The sequence below is a fragment of the Protopterus annectens genome, chromosome 7.part0, assembly GCF_019279795.1.
Source record: "Protopterus annectens isolate FY-2018-M chromosome 7.part0, PAN1.0, whole genome shotgun sequence".
Lineage (NCBI taxonomy): Eukaryota > Metazoa > Chordata > Ceratodontiformes > Protopteridae > Protopterus > Protopterus annectens.
In genome coordinates, this window is record NC_056739.1 from 1,698,454,756 (window position 1) to 1,698,470,231 (window position 15,476).

The window sequence follows — 15,476 nt, forward strand, 5'->3', positions numbered from 1 at the left end:
TAAAAAGAAGAAAAAAGTTCCTTATGTTGTGCAAAATACACGAGCTATAGATTAAAATAGACTTCATATGCACAAAAAGTAGCAAACACTTTCCACAGCCTATCAGCCTCATTTGTTTTATTTTATTTTATTCATTTATTAGATAAATTCATTATACCTAAATACCTGTTTGTGTAAGTGTGTTTGTGTGTGTGTGTGTGTGAGTGTGTGTGTGGGGGGTCCTGGTACCTCTGCCTAGTTATTGGATTTGTTCAGACTTACCAAGAAGGCAAATGGAGACTGAGGGACTCAAATCCAAGACTATATTAGCTCATAGCTTTAATTCTCTGCATTGAAGTGCCAGACAGTGATAATATCTGAAGTTTAATGTTTTTGTTTCAGCTAGATTTCATTTAGGCAAGACCAGCTATTGAAGCTACACCCCTCTGAGAATATCACTAGATTGCTCTGGAATAAGGGAAACAGATCCCAAAAGGTCTGTTTTTCAGAAAAAATAACTCCTCACTGAAACTTTAACCCTAGCTTATTCTGGAAGGAGGGCATAGAATCTCAAAATGTTTACCTTTTAGCCTGATTTCTGTTGGCTATGACACCCACACTGAAGCCTGAACACCCTTGGAATCCCCATTACTTGTGCTGAAAGCAGAAAAATGGAACCCAGAAGTAAAGATAAAATACAGTTGTGTCTAAATAAAGCTACCATAATAGCAGATGTTCAAATAATCACTGCTGTAGTAGCTTTAGCTATATGGGTTATATCATGCCAAGGATATAAGAGCCAACCAGCTTCCAAAGCTTCAGGGCACCTTTCCATGTGTTCATACTGTTGGGTAGCTAGAGCTGAGCTGCCTAAACTCATTGCTTTCAGTGTTTAGCCATTCGGAGTCTTCATGCCAACTGAGAGATGGAGGCTGAACCCTGAGAGGACATAAATAGGATTTTAAAAATAAATAAATAAATAAATAATAATATATATATATATATATATATATATATATATATATATATATATATATATATATATATATATGCACACCCTGGCAAAATAAGAAAGGGGGGGGGGGTGGATGGGTGGAACGATATTGCTGCAGTGGTCATCCAAGTATCTGTTATGGAAAGTTTACTTTCACAACTGTATTATGTTCATCATATTCATCACTGCTGCAGTAACCTTACTTACATGGGTAGATTACTCTAGCTTAGTACATTTGGAATGTGGAAGGGGAGGGGCCCAAGAGCCCCTGGAGAATGAACCTAGCAAAACCTGATCTAGACCTAGAGAAGGAATCTAGCTTGTAGTGCTATGTAAAGCATGTGCAAATGACCAAGGTGAAGTTTCTAGAATACTTCTAGAATCCAACCCTATCCAAAAAGCCATAGATGAAGCCAAGTCCGTGGCAGAATTGGCCTTGACCCAACCTGGAATAGTTTTGTTGTGGTGAGAATAACAAAAGGTGATCAACTGAGACAACCATTTGGAAATGGTCTGTTTTGACACAGATCGTCCCTCATGCTTACCTTCCCAAGAAATGGAAAACTGATCTACAGAGCTGAAAGATTTTATTCTGTCAATATAGTACTTGAGCTGCCTGTGGATATCCAAAGTATGGAGTTTTCATTCTCCCTCATTTTTAGGTTCTGGAATGAAAATGAGGAGGTGGGTAGTTTGGCTTAAAGTAAACTTGGATACCACTTCAGGCATAAAAGAAGGATCAGTCCTGAAAGAAACTTTTTCTCTGTGGAAAATGAGATAGGATTGCCTCACCATAGGAGCTTGCAGCACCAATACTCTTCTTAGGTTCACAGGTTCATAGGTGTTTATTAGGCTAGTGACCACAAAGGCCTTTTTAAGCCTAGCCATGCATCCCAAATCTCTGACAAGTTCTGGTACACCTATGAACCTATGAACCTGAGAGGTGTTTGTCTGTTAGATATGATCAGTTGCATAGGAAGCCATGACCCTCTGCAGTTGTGTATACTATCTCTATGCCAATAGTCTAATAATGCTATATAATAGTTATCTTGTATTAGACGCAATTATATTACAACATGATGTGACAGTTACACCTAATATGAAATAGATGTAAACTAGCAAATGTCTAAATTAAGTTTGGCTTGAATCATGAAATTTATGCTGTGAAATTCAGTATCAAATTGCATTTTTTTCAAGTTAACATGGATGCCTTTGATTTGAAAGTTATAAAATTCAGTGGTGCAGCGGTTAATGTTGTTGCCTCACAGCAAGAGGTTCTCCGGTTCGATTCTTGGCTGGGGTGCCTTCTGTGTGGAGTTTGCATGTTCTCCCTGTGTTCGTGTGGGTTTCCTCCGGGTACTCTGGTTTCCTCCCACATTCCAAAGACATGCATCTGGAGTGTTTCTCCCCGGGCCTCCGCTGAAAACAGGCTCTGTGGAACCTAGTCGGACATCCCCGGTCAACAAATGTTAAATAAATGACACTTACTACATATTTTCAGATTAGCTTTGCATACTTGGTTTGAATCTGTATTTTTTAATTTCTCCAAGTCTATTGGGTTTCTAATACCATGATGGGAATAGACACTATTCCTAACTCAAAGTATGATTAAAGTTCATAAAATTAGTATTGTTTCAGTCTTTGATGTTATCCAAAAGTGCTCTTCACAGCACCCGCAATGTGCCCAGTAATGACTCCTTCTGCAATTCGTATACAGTTACATGTATCAATAACATATCTAAGTATGACTGTACATTCTTTTTTATAAATCCAGTTGCTCCTACTACTACTGGAACTGTCTGGTTATTCTTCTGCCACACTGACCTCGTTTCTGCCTGCAAATCCTGGTATTTTATGACTTTGTTTCTATCTGTACTTAAGACACTGTAGTCACTGGCTGTAGCAGTTTCGATGACCACTGCTACTTCTGTCTTCTTTTCACAGACTACTACATCTGGTTTTCTCACATCTGTTTTTTGAACTGTGGATAATGGGTGATCCCATGTGATATAAACTTCATCATTTTCTATGATGCTTTGTGGCTCATGTTTCCAGGGATTTTCAGCTACTTCAATATTATAATGGTTGCACAATCCCCAATGCAACAGTCTTGCTGCATTATTATGCCTTTCAATATACATTCCTTCTGCCATTCGTATATCACAACCAGCAACACAGTGTGTGACTGTTTCGAATTCTGTTTTACAAAACCTACATTAGTCTGCTTCTCCCACATGTTGAATGGACTTTGTAAACCAACGTGTATGTAGTCCACTATCTTGAGCCACCAATATTAACCTTTCGTCTTTTTGTTTAAATTCACCTCTCCTTAACCATTCCTGTGTTCAATCCTGATCAACATGAGGTTGTTCCAAGAGTTTTCTATACTTGGAACTGTATTTATGCATTTTCAACATTTCTGACCTTCTCATCTGATCCTTCACCTTATATTCTTTATTTTGTTTATTGACACATTCATTTGCTGCCTGATTTTTATCTACTTCTGGTTTTATTTCCATTCCCACTTAATAGGATCATAGGAGATTACTACGCTATTGGCCCTGAGGCCATTATAAGCCTAGCCAAGAATTTAGCCCATGTTTAGACAAGTCAGCACCCAGAGTCCCTGTCCAGCAGGGACACAGGTGGAATTCCAGGAGTGTATTTTCTGTTTCTCATCCACTTATCCACTATGGGCATAAAAAGGGATAATGAGGTACTCTGCTTGACGTGGAAGGGAGTCTATTTCACAGATGGGGGAGTCTCTGGGACCCAAATCTGTCCTGCCAACAAGTCCTATTGATATCACAGACCAGGTTGAGGTTGTGCGTATGGGTTGCTCGAGTGGAGGTTGAGTTGCGGATATGCAGCAGTCCCATCACGGCAGGGTCTGAGATTGCTTTGTATGCCAGACAGAGGTCACCTCTGAGGATTCTCTATGAAACTGAGTAGAGGGACAGGGCTTTTAGTCTATCTGTTTAGGGTAGGTGTTTGAGACCCTGGATTCTCCCGGTGAAAAACCTCTGCGGTCTCTCCAGCTGCTGCATGTGCTTTGCGAGGTACATGTTGAAGGGGGCATTGTACTCAATAATTGGCTTTATAAGGGAAGAATACAGGGATCTTATGACCTCTTTGTCCCTGGATGAGATACCCTTACTTATGAGGTGGGTCTTGTAGAAAGGTTTCTGTACAATGGAAGCAACATGGTGGTCAAAAGTCAGGTTGCTATCAACCTGGGTGCCCAAATCCCTCACTACTGATTGTGTACTTAGGACGTTGCTATTAATGTGATATGAGGGGACGTCACTCTCCCCAAAGGGGATGATCATGCATTTTTTGGCATTCAGCTTGAGGCCATGTTTCTGGCAGCAGTTATTTGTTTGAGTGAGACCCTCTTGGTGGACATCCACATCACTTGGGGAACTGATGACTGCACCCAGCTTGCAGTCATCTGCAAACGTGGTCAGCCATAGCCCACTGGTTTTGGCCTGCACCTCAGAGAAGTATATCCAGAATAACAGCCAAGACCGATCCCTGGGATACGCCACTCATTACGGGTCATCTGCTTGAGGTGGCTTCCCCTATTTTGATTAGGTGGGTTCTATTAGTAAGCCAGTTTGCTACCCATCTGGTTACATATGGATTGATGCCTAGCTGAGAGAGTTTATCTACTATGCCCGAGTGGGAAATAGTGCCAAAGGCTTTGGCCAGGTCAAGGTAGGCGGTGTGCACTGTTTTCCACTCATCCATGGCTTTGCTGACTGTCTCAAAGAAGTCTACCAGATTTAACAGACATGACCTCCCCTTGATAAAGCCAAACTGTGTAGGGTCAAGTGTTTGGAGGTTGCCAATGTCCCTCTTAATGAGGTCCATGATAGTCTGTTCCATGGCCTTGCAAATCAGGCTAGTTAGACTGATGGGTCTATAATTTTCTGGATCAGTGAATGCTCCATCTTTTTGTAAAGGGATGACAATGGCTGTCCTCCACTTCGCTGGGACAAAGCCAGTACTCAGGTTTTGGTTGACTAGGGTGCCTAATGATGCTGCAAGTTCATGCCTGAGTTCATGTAGGATGCAGCCTGGGATGTTATTGGGTCCCATGGAGGCTGTATTTTTTTCTCTTTGAGAAGGCAGTGATGTCCTGTTCCCTTGAGATAAGGGGTGGGGGCAGGTACTGGGTATATCCTGATTTACTGATGGAGGACAGATGGGAGAAATTTTCACTGCCTCTGTCAGCGAGTAGATTGGCTATATCTACAGCATTTGTGTATGTGGTGTCCTTGACCACCAGTTCTGAACAGATCTGGGTGCATCCTTTGAGATTCAGGACATATGTGAAGAAGGCCTTATGAATGTCTCTAGTAGATGTGGCCAATTTGGACTCAAAGTCAGCTTTAGAGGATTTCAGTAGTGCTCTTATTTGCTTGTTCAGGCTAAGGAGAACTTGCTTCCAGTTGGACACTTGCTCCTTCTTGGTCCTGGACAGCAATTTTCTCCTTTTGTTATATAGTTTATTTATTGCAGATGTCCACCAGACAGGTTTACTCTTACTCTTACTTGCGGAGGATGATTTTTATCCTGTCAGGTAGTCCTGATTCCATGCATCTATATAAATGCTTGTATTGTACTTTGGTGTAGATTTGGACATTGGTGCTAGTTCCGGCATTGGGGGAGGGGGCTGTGAAGCTGTTTATACTATCCCTCAGGAGGTTGTAATCAGTTTGGAGAATTTTTTTGTTTGACCCTAGCTAGAGGGGGTCAGGGGAGATGGTGACTTTGAAAGTGACCACTTCATGGTTGGATCTTACCAGGGAGGATGATACCATAGGGGTGCTGCACTGGTTACTCATGTTGGTTAATGCCAAGTCCAAGATATTATCACCTCTTGTGGGGGTATCAACTAGCTGTTCCAAGGCATTTGCAGTGATAAAATTGAGGAATCTCTGGACATTTGTGTTCTGGCATTGGCATGAGTATTTTTTCCAATCTATGGCTGGTAATTAAAGTCACCCAGGATCAGGGTAAAGGGTTGAATCTTGATAGATTTGAAGTGGTCCAGATAGGTGGAGTGGGCATCTTGAGTCAAATTTGGGGGCCTGTAGCTAGCTATAATTTGAATAGGGGTCTCTTCAACAGTTAACTGCACCTAAAGTGTCTCCTGTACGTCATATTGTTTGACCAGCCTGGAGGTGTGTGTGTCTTTAATATATATTGAAACTCCACTGCTTTGGCTTTGCTGCCCACATTTTGGAGTTTGCATGTATGATAGGATGAGTAACCATGTAAGGCTATGGTGCTCTCCACAGCTTTGTACCGGGTTTCTCTGACTGCACAAATTTTAGCATCTTCCAGAGTTAAGAATGCTTGCAGTGAGTGCAGTTTCATGTTTAGACTCCTAGCGTTTAGCAGCAAGACCTTTAATTTGCATTTTGTTGAGATTTTTATGTTGGTAGTATTGACCTCATGACTTTTCATAAAAAAGGCATTATGGGGGAGGCATGGACCTTTGCCAGAAGACTGAAACCCAAGTGAGACAGATGCAGGCCATCTGTAGCAAAGCATCGTGGTCTGTTGATCATATCTTCCCAGGCTGTCAGGCACTGGATCCCCCTGGAATGACACCAGAAACTAAGCCAATTAACACCAATATGCTTCTGCTAAACTAAGCAGTGAAGTCAATTAAGACTAATTTTCCTCATGTTTCAAAACTTTCACTATGCTTGGGTCTTGTGAGGTCAGCAGATATGTATGCAGTCCCACAATTGCAGATCTGTACATGTAATCAGTTTTGAGGAGACCCATACGTCCTTCAGAATGGGGAATATATAATCTTGGTATTCAATGATTTTTATAAATCATTTGATGAGCATGAAGCATACTTCTTGTTTTTCTGTCCAGCCTATCCAACACCTTTTGAGGGTCAGTCAATCACTCCAAAAGTGTAAGTAAGGACAGGAATAGTAAATTGGTCTATAACCTGGACTTTTGTTCCTAGATGTCAACGTTGTTTTCAATATTAATTTAAGTCTTCCAAAATATTCCTTACTAAGTTTTATTCAGATTTACTTATGTTTTATTGTTGATCCTTCATCAGTTCCCAAATATTTAACCACTCCCTCTTGTTCAAGTTCTTTTATATCACATTCCTGCCCCAAACTGTTATTTTCTTCGTGCTGCAGGTTTCCTGCTTTAAAGGTTGCTTTTGCACATTTAGCAAGACCAAATGACATTGGGGGGAATTCAGTAAGCCCTTCATGATTTTTTTTCATGTACACATTGCGGTGTGATGCGTACTTGAGTGCAAATGGTTTTAGATTCAGTAAGCACCGCTTAGTGGCGAACAAGCACTCGCAAACAAGGAAAGTTCCGTGTAATGCAAATTACATTATAAGCAGGTGAATTTTATGCAAATGACCCAGGTAGAGCAATCCAACAAGCATAAAAGCATCCATGTAGAGCCTGTGTCCGTGTCCGTAGTGTACGCAGAAATTTTCCGCATACGGGAGTGTCCACAGAAAGAAGGGGATATAAAAGTCCACAAATATGGGCATAACTCCCTTGAAATGTTTTGATCACATACAGTGATCTGTAAAAAAATGCATTGTTGTTCTCTGATAATGCAAGGGAATATGTAAAAATAAAATTTTAAAATGATTTTGGCTTGTTTTGCTGTGCTCCACAGTGCGCAAACATGCCTAATTGAAAAAAAAAAAAAAAAAAAGTATTTTATAATACTTGTCAGAAATGTATTATAGGCTGTTGTGTCAGGTCTGTACAATGGTTTATTGGAGCTGTTGGCTAGGTCATATGAGTATGAACTGTGTAGTTACCAGGCTGTCAGCAGAGATATGTATGCAAACGAGGTGCATTTGTTGAATTGGTAAAAGGGGCAACTGTGTCTGCAGATTACCACTGGATGTGGATGCCAGCAAAGGGGGGGGGGGTGTCCCATTACTTTAGGAGTTTTTTTAATAGCTGGTGTACTTGCTTGCACAGCGTACTGCATACCTGAGTGCGTTCATGCGAAGCTTAATGTGTACGCACCGTAGACTAGTCATGTGACAATGATGATTCCTTAGGAGTGAATAAGCTATGCTGAGTGATGCAGTGCGCAGTGGCACACCACACACCAAAGTAGGGCCATTAAATGAGGTTAATTACAATTTAGGCAGGTGAAATGCATAAGAACTAACCAATCACACATGGTGGACCTACAGCAGACCTGTAAAAAGTATGCATACACCCTACAATCTGTTTTTTCCCTCAATACTCTGAAACACTGGAGTACTGACTTGGAAATTTTAACTTATGAAATAATGCTAGGGGTGGCTGCAGCTATACTACATCTGCATGTACTAGGGGCTGAAGTCAGTGCTGCTGGTGCTGCTGACAATAAGCCTGGGCTGAGAAGGAGAATGTTCAGACCCAGGGTAGCCTTCCAGGAGCTACATGAGCTGGAGATTGTAGAGTGCTACAGGGTGGACAGGGACATATTACAAGAGCTAACTGAGCTCGGATGCCCTCAACTCAGAGCCAGAACCAACAGCAGGGAACCCATCCCAGTAGAAACAAATTTATGTGTTGCCCTTAGGATACTAGCTACAGGTACATTTCAAAAAAACAACTGGAGACATGATGGGGGGGGGGGGGTCTCACAGGCATCTGCATCCAAGATACTCCACCAGTTCCTGGATGCTATGCTACCACATGTCAGTGAGCACATATCTTTTCCTCTCTCTCTGAGGTGAGGGCCAGCAATATGCAACAGTTCTACTGTGTAGCACACTACTCTGAGGTACTGGGTGCCATAGATTGCATCCATGTACACATCAAGGCTCCACTTGGTGAGCCGGGTAAAATCTACATTAACTGCAAGATGGACCACTCCAGACCATCACTCCTGTGTGTAGTCCAATATTATTAACCTTTGTGACATATTAATTACATCATACAACTCTAGAAAGTTGTAGCCAAGTTCAGTGATGTGCAGCAATGCAGAAACAGGGACAGATGTCATATTTTATGTATAACACACAAATCCTGGACTGGAGTACAAGTAGGCGTGCGCTGGAGTCGGGTTATAACTAGCAAAATCCCCACTGGGCATGCTCATACACTTAGTTAAGCAGAGCAGAAGTCTGTTGCTCAAAATTACTTGTTATATATAGATATGTCTACAGATACAGACATATATGTATATATATTCTATCAGTATCTCACTCTCCCTATATATATATATATATATATATATATATATATATATATATATATATATGTGTGTGTGTGTGTATGTATTTAAAAAATCTATATGCACACAAACACACACACACACACACACACACACTCACACACACACATACATCTCTGTCTCCACCCATACATCTACATAAAAAATATACATATATCATACACACGGACACCCACACCTGCTCTCACACACACACACACACACACACACACACACACACACACACACACACACACACACACACACACACACACACACACACACACACACACACACACACACACACATCCATGTATAGTTGTGTCCCTGTTATCTACAGATATATATTTATATCTCTGTGTATGTCTGTATTGTCCTACATACCCTGATAATGGTGATTAAAGATGCGATATGGCACATATATAATGTTGCTCAAAGAATCAAATGTAAGGGTTAAACATTAGATAATACACTTCCCTACAGTCCCCTGTGCCGGCTGGAACATTCACAGAGGTTCCTCACTAAAAGAATATAGGTCATAAGTAATATGTCCTTTGCAGACTGCCTTAAAGCCCTATCCCTGTATTCTGTCTCCTACAGGCTTTTGATGGGAAATCGATGCCTGGTATACAGGGCATTGTCAGATCACACTCTGATGGACCTCCTGCATATCCACAAAACAAACAGTACCAGAATTACCCATTCTAAAGACTTAAACCTTGCTTGTGATATAAATAGGACCTGCTGGAGAAATAGGTGTATACCCCAGAGACTACCCCGTCTATGGAACAGGCTCCCCATCCATGTGAAGCAGAGTTCCTCCATAATCCAATTCAAGTGCAACTTGGACAATTGGATGGGAAACCAGAAATTCATCCCTGATTTGGCACTTATGTATCTGATGCAAACAGGTAACCTGTAAATGTTTCATCTCCCAGGCCATGCTTACACTTATCAAGGGTATCAGAAAGCATCAGAGATTTGGGATGCATGACTAGGTTTAAAAAGACCCTTGTGGTCATTAGCCTAGCAAACACCTATGAACCTATGGAGGACCAGTGAGATGCACTGTTTGCCATTAGGTGGGGGTCTGTTTCAACGTTTGTGACAGTATGGTACACATATCCCCCCACCAGCATGTATTATTAATGTCACATACCAGGTAATGGGACCCGATAACATCCCAAGCTGCAGCTTACATAAACACAGGCAGGGACTTGCAGCACCTTTAAGTGGCCTATTCAACCAAAGCCCGAGTACTAACTTTGTCCCAGCTGAGTGGAGGACAGCCACTGTCATCCCTTTACACAAAGGTGGAGTGTCCACTGATCCAGAAAATTATAGACCCATCAGCCTAACTAGCCTGATCTGTAAGGTCATGGGGTGGAGTATCATGCAACTCATTAACAAGGACAGTGGCAGCCTCCAAACACTCAATCCCACACAATTTGGTTTTGTCAGGGGAGGTCATGCCTGTTAAATGTGGTTGACTTTGAAACCATCTCCAAGGTCATGGACAAGGGGAAGACGGTGCACGCTGCCTACCTTGACCTGGCCAAAGCATTAAATACTATTCCCCCCCTGGGTATAATAGATAAACTCTCTCAACTAGGCATCACTCTGTATGTTACCAGATGGGTAGCAAACTGGAACACTGATAGAACCCACCTACTCAAAATAGGGGAAGGCACCTTAAGGAGTACACTTGTGACAAGTGGTGTACACCAGGGATTGGTTCTTGGGCCTATGTTGTTTGGGATATAGTTTTCCGAGGTGCAGGCCAAAACCAGTGGGCTATGGCTGACCATGTTTGCAGAGGAGTACAAGCTGGCCACTGTCATCAATTCCCATAGTGACGTGAACATCCTCCAAGAGTGTCTTATCCAAACAAATGCCTGGTTCCAGAAATATGGTCTCAAATTGAATGCAAAAAAATGCCTCATCATCCCCTTTGGGGAGAGTGATGTCCCCATAAATTATCAGAATAATAACAAGGACCTAAGCACCCAACCAGTTGTGAGGGACTTGGGCACACAGGTTGATAGCAAACTGACTTTTGACTGTCATATTGCCTCTGTTGTACAGAAAGCTTTCTACATGGCCTACCTCATTAAGAAGGGTATCTCATCCAGGGAGAAGGAGGTCATAATATCCCTGTGTTCTTCCCTTATATGACCCATTATTGAGTACAATGCCCCTTTTGGCATGTATCTCACAAAGTACATGCAGCAGCTGGAGAGACCACAGATGTTCTCACCAGGATAATCCAGGGCCTTGAACATCTAAACAACACAGATAGGCTAAAAGAGGTTCATATTAGAAGAACGAAAACCCTAAACCACGAACGCTCACATGAGTGAAAATGCCAGTGATCGAAGTTGCTATTGTGGGGGGCACAGTCCCCCCACCCCCACTAACTATATATTCTAACTCTGAGGTCGCACTACAGTGAGGAAAGGGCAAATATCCCACTCCTCACTGTAACACGACCCCGCAATCCCACTTTCAATTCCCAGCATTTTCGCTCATGTGAGCGTTCGCGGTTTAGTGTTTTCGTTCTTCTAATATGAACCCGGCTAAAAGCCCTGTCCCTCTATTCAGTCTCATACAGAATCCTCAGAGGTGGTGTCTGTCTGGCATTCACAGCAATCTGAGACCCTACCTTGATGGGACTGCTGCATATACGCAAGTCAAGCTCCACTTGAGTAACCCGCATGAATGACCTCAACCTGGTCTGTGACATCAGTAGGACCTGTTGGTGGGTCAGATTTGTGTCCCAGAGACTCCACCCTCTGTGGAATAGACTCCCTCTCAATGTCAAGACGAGTACCTCATTAACCCATTGTAAGTGCAACCTGGATAACTGGATGGGGAACAGAAAATACACTCCTAGGATTACACCTGTGTTCCTGCTGGACAGGGGCATTGGTTGCTAACATGTCAGAATACAGGTTAAATTCTTGGGCAGGCTTGTAAGGGCCTCAGGGCCAATAGCCTAGTGACTTCCTATGATCCAATGTCCTTACAGTGGATAATACATGTACCATTCTACTCACAGACTTGTAGCATATCCAATACAGCAGAGTCACACAATGCCCTGTATGCAAGGCAGAGATCACTTCTGAGTTGTCTATAAAACTCAAGCTACAATGACAGTAATTGCAGACAATCCCTGTAGGTCAGATACTGGGGACTTGAAGTTCCCTTGTGAGGAAAGTTTGTGTTGTATCTAATTGCTCATGGTACTTGCAAGGGTACATGAGAACATGGTCATTGCACTCAAATATTGGCATGCTGAGGGAAGAGTACACAGAGGTTATAAACACAGCATTATTGAGTGACAGTGCCCTCACTAATGACACGAGCAGGATATACCGTCCATCTTACCCCTGTGGAGACATGGTGATCTATGGTAAAGTAGGTGTAAACCTGTGTGGCCAGGCCTGTGTACCCATGTATATCACCCCTGAGTATGTACATTTGGTGTGGCTAATAAGTGCTACTTCCCAGGAACCAAATAAACGAGAAGAGCACAGACTGGCTGAAGAATAAATCACTTTACTTCGAATAAATAAGTAAATAAAATAGTACAAGCAAAAGCTGATATCCAAAAAGTAAGGTAAGTGCTTTCGTTTGGCAGTTGCCAAACTTTTTCAAACAACCAAAACATCACTTCCTGTTGCTTAAATACTCCAATTTAGCGATGTAATAATTGCTAGAACTGCGGAACCTTAAAGATGCAGTATTTCCTAAATAATGTAACAATAACAAATAACCGTAACATTTTATGAATAAACTGTTACAATCAATCAGCACGTGAAACATAATTGTTTCAACAAATACATTCAAGACATTCATAAACATAATAAAGTAACCCATTGAAAGCACTTATGTGCGTTTGATAAAGTTTATGTGTAAAATAATGTTATATGAGACTTTTTTTAAAATGACATTAACTTACTGTGATAAATAACCTACAAAAACACTGGATGCCTAAACAATCTCCATTACGCGCACATCTAAATCGGACCTGTTGTCAACAAATAAATAACGTCCACGCTACATGGTTAGCTCTATTTTTTACAATGACTTTAAAATAAGAATCCTTATAACAGTCTCATCCCAATAAAGGTGGCAATTCCAAAATAAGTATAATGTAACCAGTTGGTACCAACCTTGTGAGTGAGCCAGTAAGAATGTATGTATATGTATGTAAATATAAAAAGGTACATTAAAACTAGATGTATCTAAAGGGGGTATATGTTGAAAAAAATATATATTTTCTTAATGTTAATCAACTGAATAAACAACCGAACGAAGGTGTTGTAATTGAGTACTATGAATAATGTGTGTTATTAATTAATGAACTAACGTAACAAAGTTCTAAAAGTAATTGCTATTAATAAAATGTACGATAAATGTTTTTGTTAATATTAAAAGCTAATTAATAACATTTTGTGATGTCTTCAATAAATAATAAATAATAAATAGTATAAATTAATGCAATTAAATGTAATTATAAAAATAGTAATATTATTAATATAAATATATATATATATATAATTTGAATATATGAATATATATATATATATATATATATATATATATATATATACATACATACAAATGTATAAATATTAAAAACAATCCAAGAAATAAATTAATTTATATAATCTTTCAGGTACTAAAAGTATGTTTAAATATATGAAAATATATGAAATGTATGTATATATCCAAAAAGATAACCTGTAAATAATTATCTAGTAAGACTTTTTAATTTTAAAATACTAGCAATAGAAATGGTATTGTTCAATCCTGGCCAATTATGTGCATTAAGTTTTATTTGCCATTGTAATTCTAGTTTTTCCAATAATGGTTGCCATGCACCACCCCTGGCATCCAAATTTAGAACATCTAGAGCAACAAATTTAAAAGAATGGGATGCATACGTGATAACATGTCTAGCTAAGGCATTCATTTCATTACAGTCACGTATAGCTCTAATATGTTCTCCCATGCGGTCCTTCAATTTCCTTTCCGTTTTACCTACATAAAACGCTGTGCATGTACAACATAAGGCACAATATACTATCTTTTCACTAGTACAACAAACTTTTTTCCTTTATCCGAATCTTTGTGCCATTAATTACTAATTCAGTGGTTTCAAACACATAACTACAATATTTACACCTGCCACATTTATACATTCTCCCTTGTTTTCTGTTATGTGTGTTTTCCATACATTTTTTTCAAATTAGTACCTTTTTTGTATACTATTGATGGATTATAATTAAAATACTGATGTAAAAATGGATCAGCTATTAAAAGCTGCCAATTTTTAATGAGTATCTTATTAATTGAGCCACTGTCAGAATTAAAGGTAGTGGTGAAACTTCTAGTGAAATTTTTTAATTCACTAGTAGTTTGAATGTTAGAAACATTATACTTGGAATAAAACAAATCAGAAGTATTTGATTGTATATTAGTATCATCCATATTACCAACCTCTATGGATTCTGTAATTACATTGTTCATCTGATTCAATAGAGGTTTGAAATATGAATTATCATGTTTAGCTATTATTTCTACCATAACATCATTTATCAATCTATTGGGATACCCTCTGTTTTTGAACATTCCACATAAATTCAGACATTCAGATATAAAGTCATCCCTGTTACTAATCATTCTTGCTGCTCTGACAAACTGGCCTTTTAGAACCGCTCTTTTTTGAGCATAAGGATGGCAACTATCGAAATACAAAAAACTATTGCTGTAAGTCTTTTTTCGAAATATTTTTGATATATATCTCTTGTTATTATAATCTTTTTCTAATAAGATATCCAAGTAAGCTACTGTATTTTTATTAAATAAACCTGTAAATTTTAAAAAGGATGTAGTTAAATTAATATAATTTAAAAATTCATCTATCCCTTCTTTATTCCCATTCCATAAAATAAATATATCATCTAAGAAACGTAAGTAAGTTTTACAATGAATAAAAAATGGAGAATTAAAAATAAATTTATTTTCCCATACACACATTACTATATTTGCGTAGAGGCCTCCGCAAGGAGATCCCATGGCTACCCCTTCGTTTTGTAAATAGATGTTGTTATTAAAAAATATAAAATTATTTTTTAAAATAATATCTATTAACTGATCAAATAAATTAATACTATTTTGAATTAAACCCTTTTCCATCAAATATAAATTTACCCATTCCATTCCTAGTTGATGTGGTATAACGGAATATGAGTCTTTGACGTCTATAGT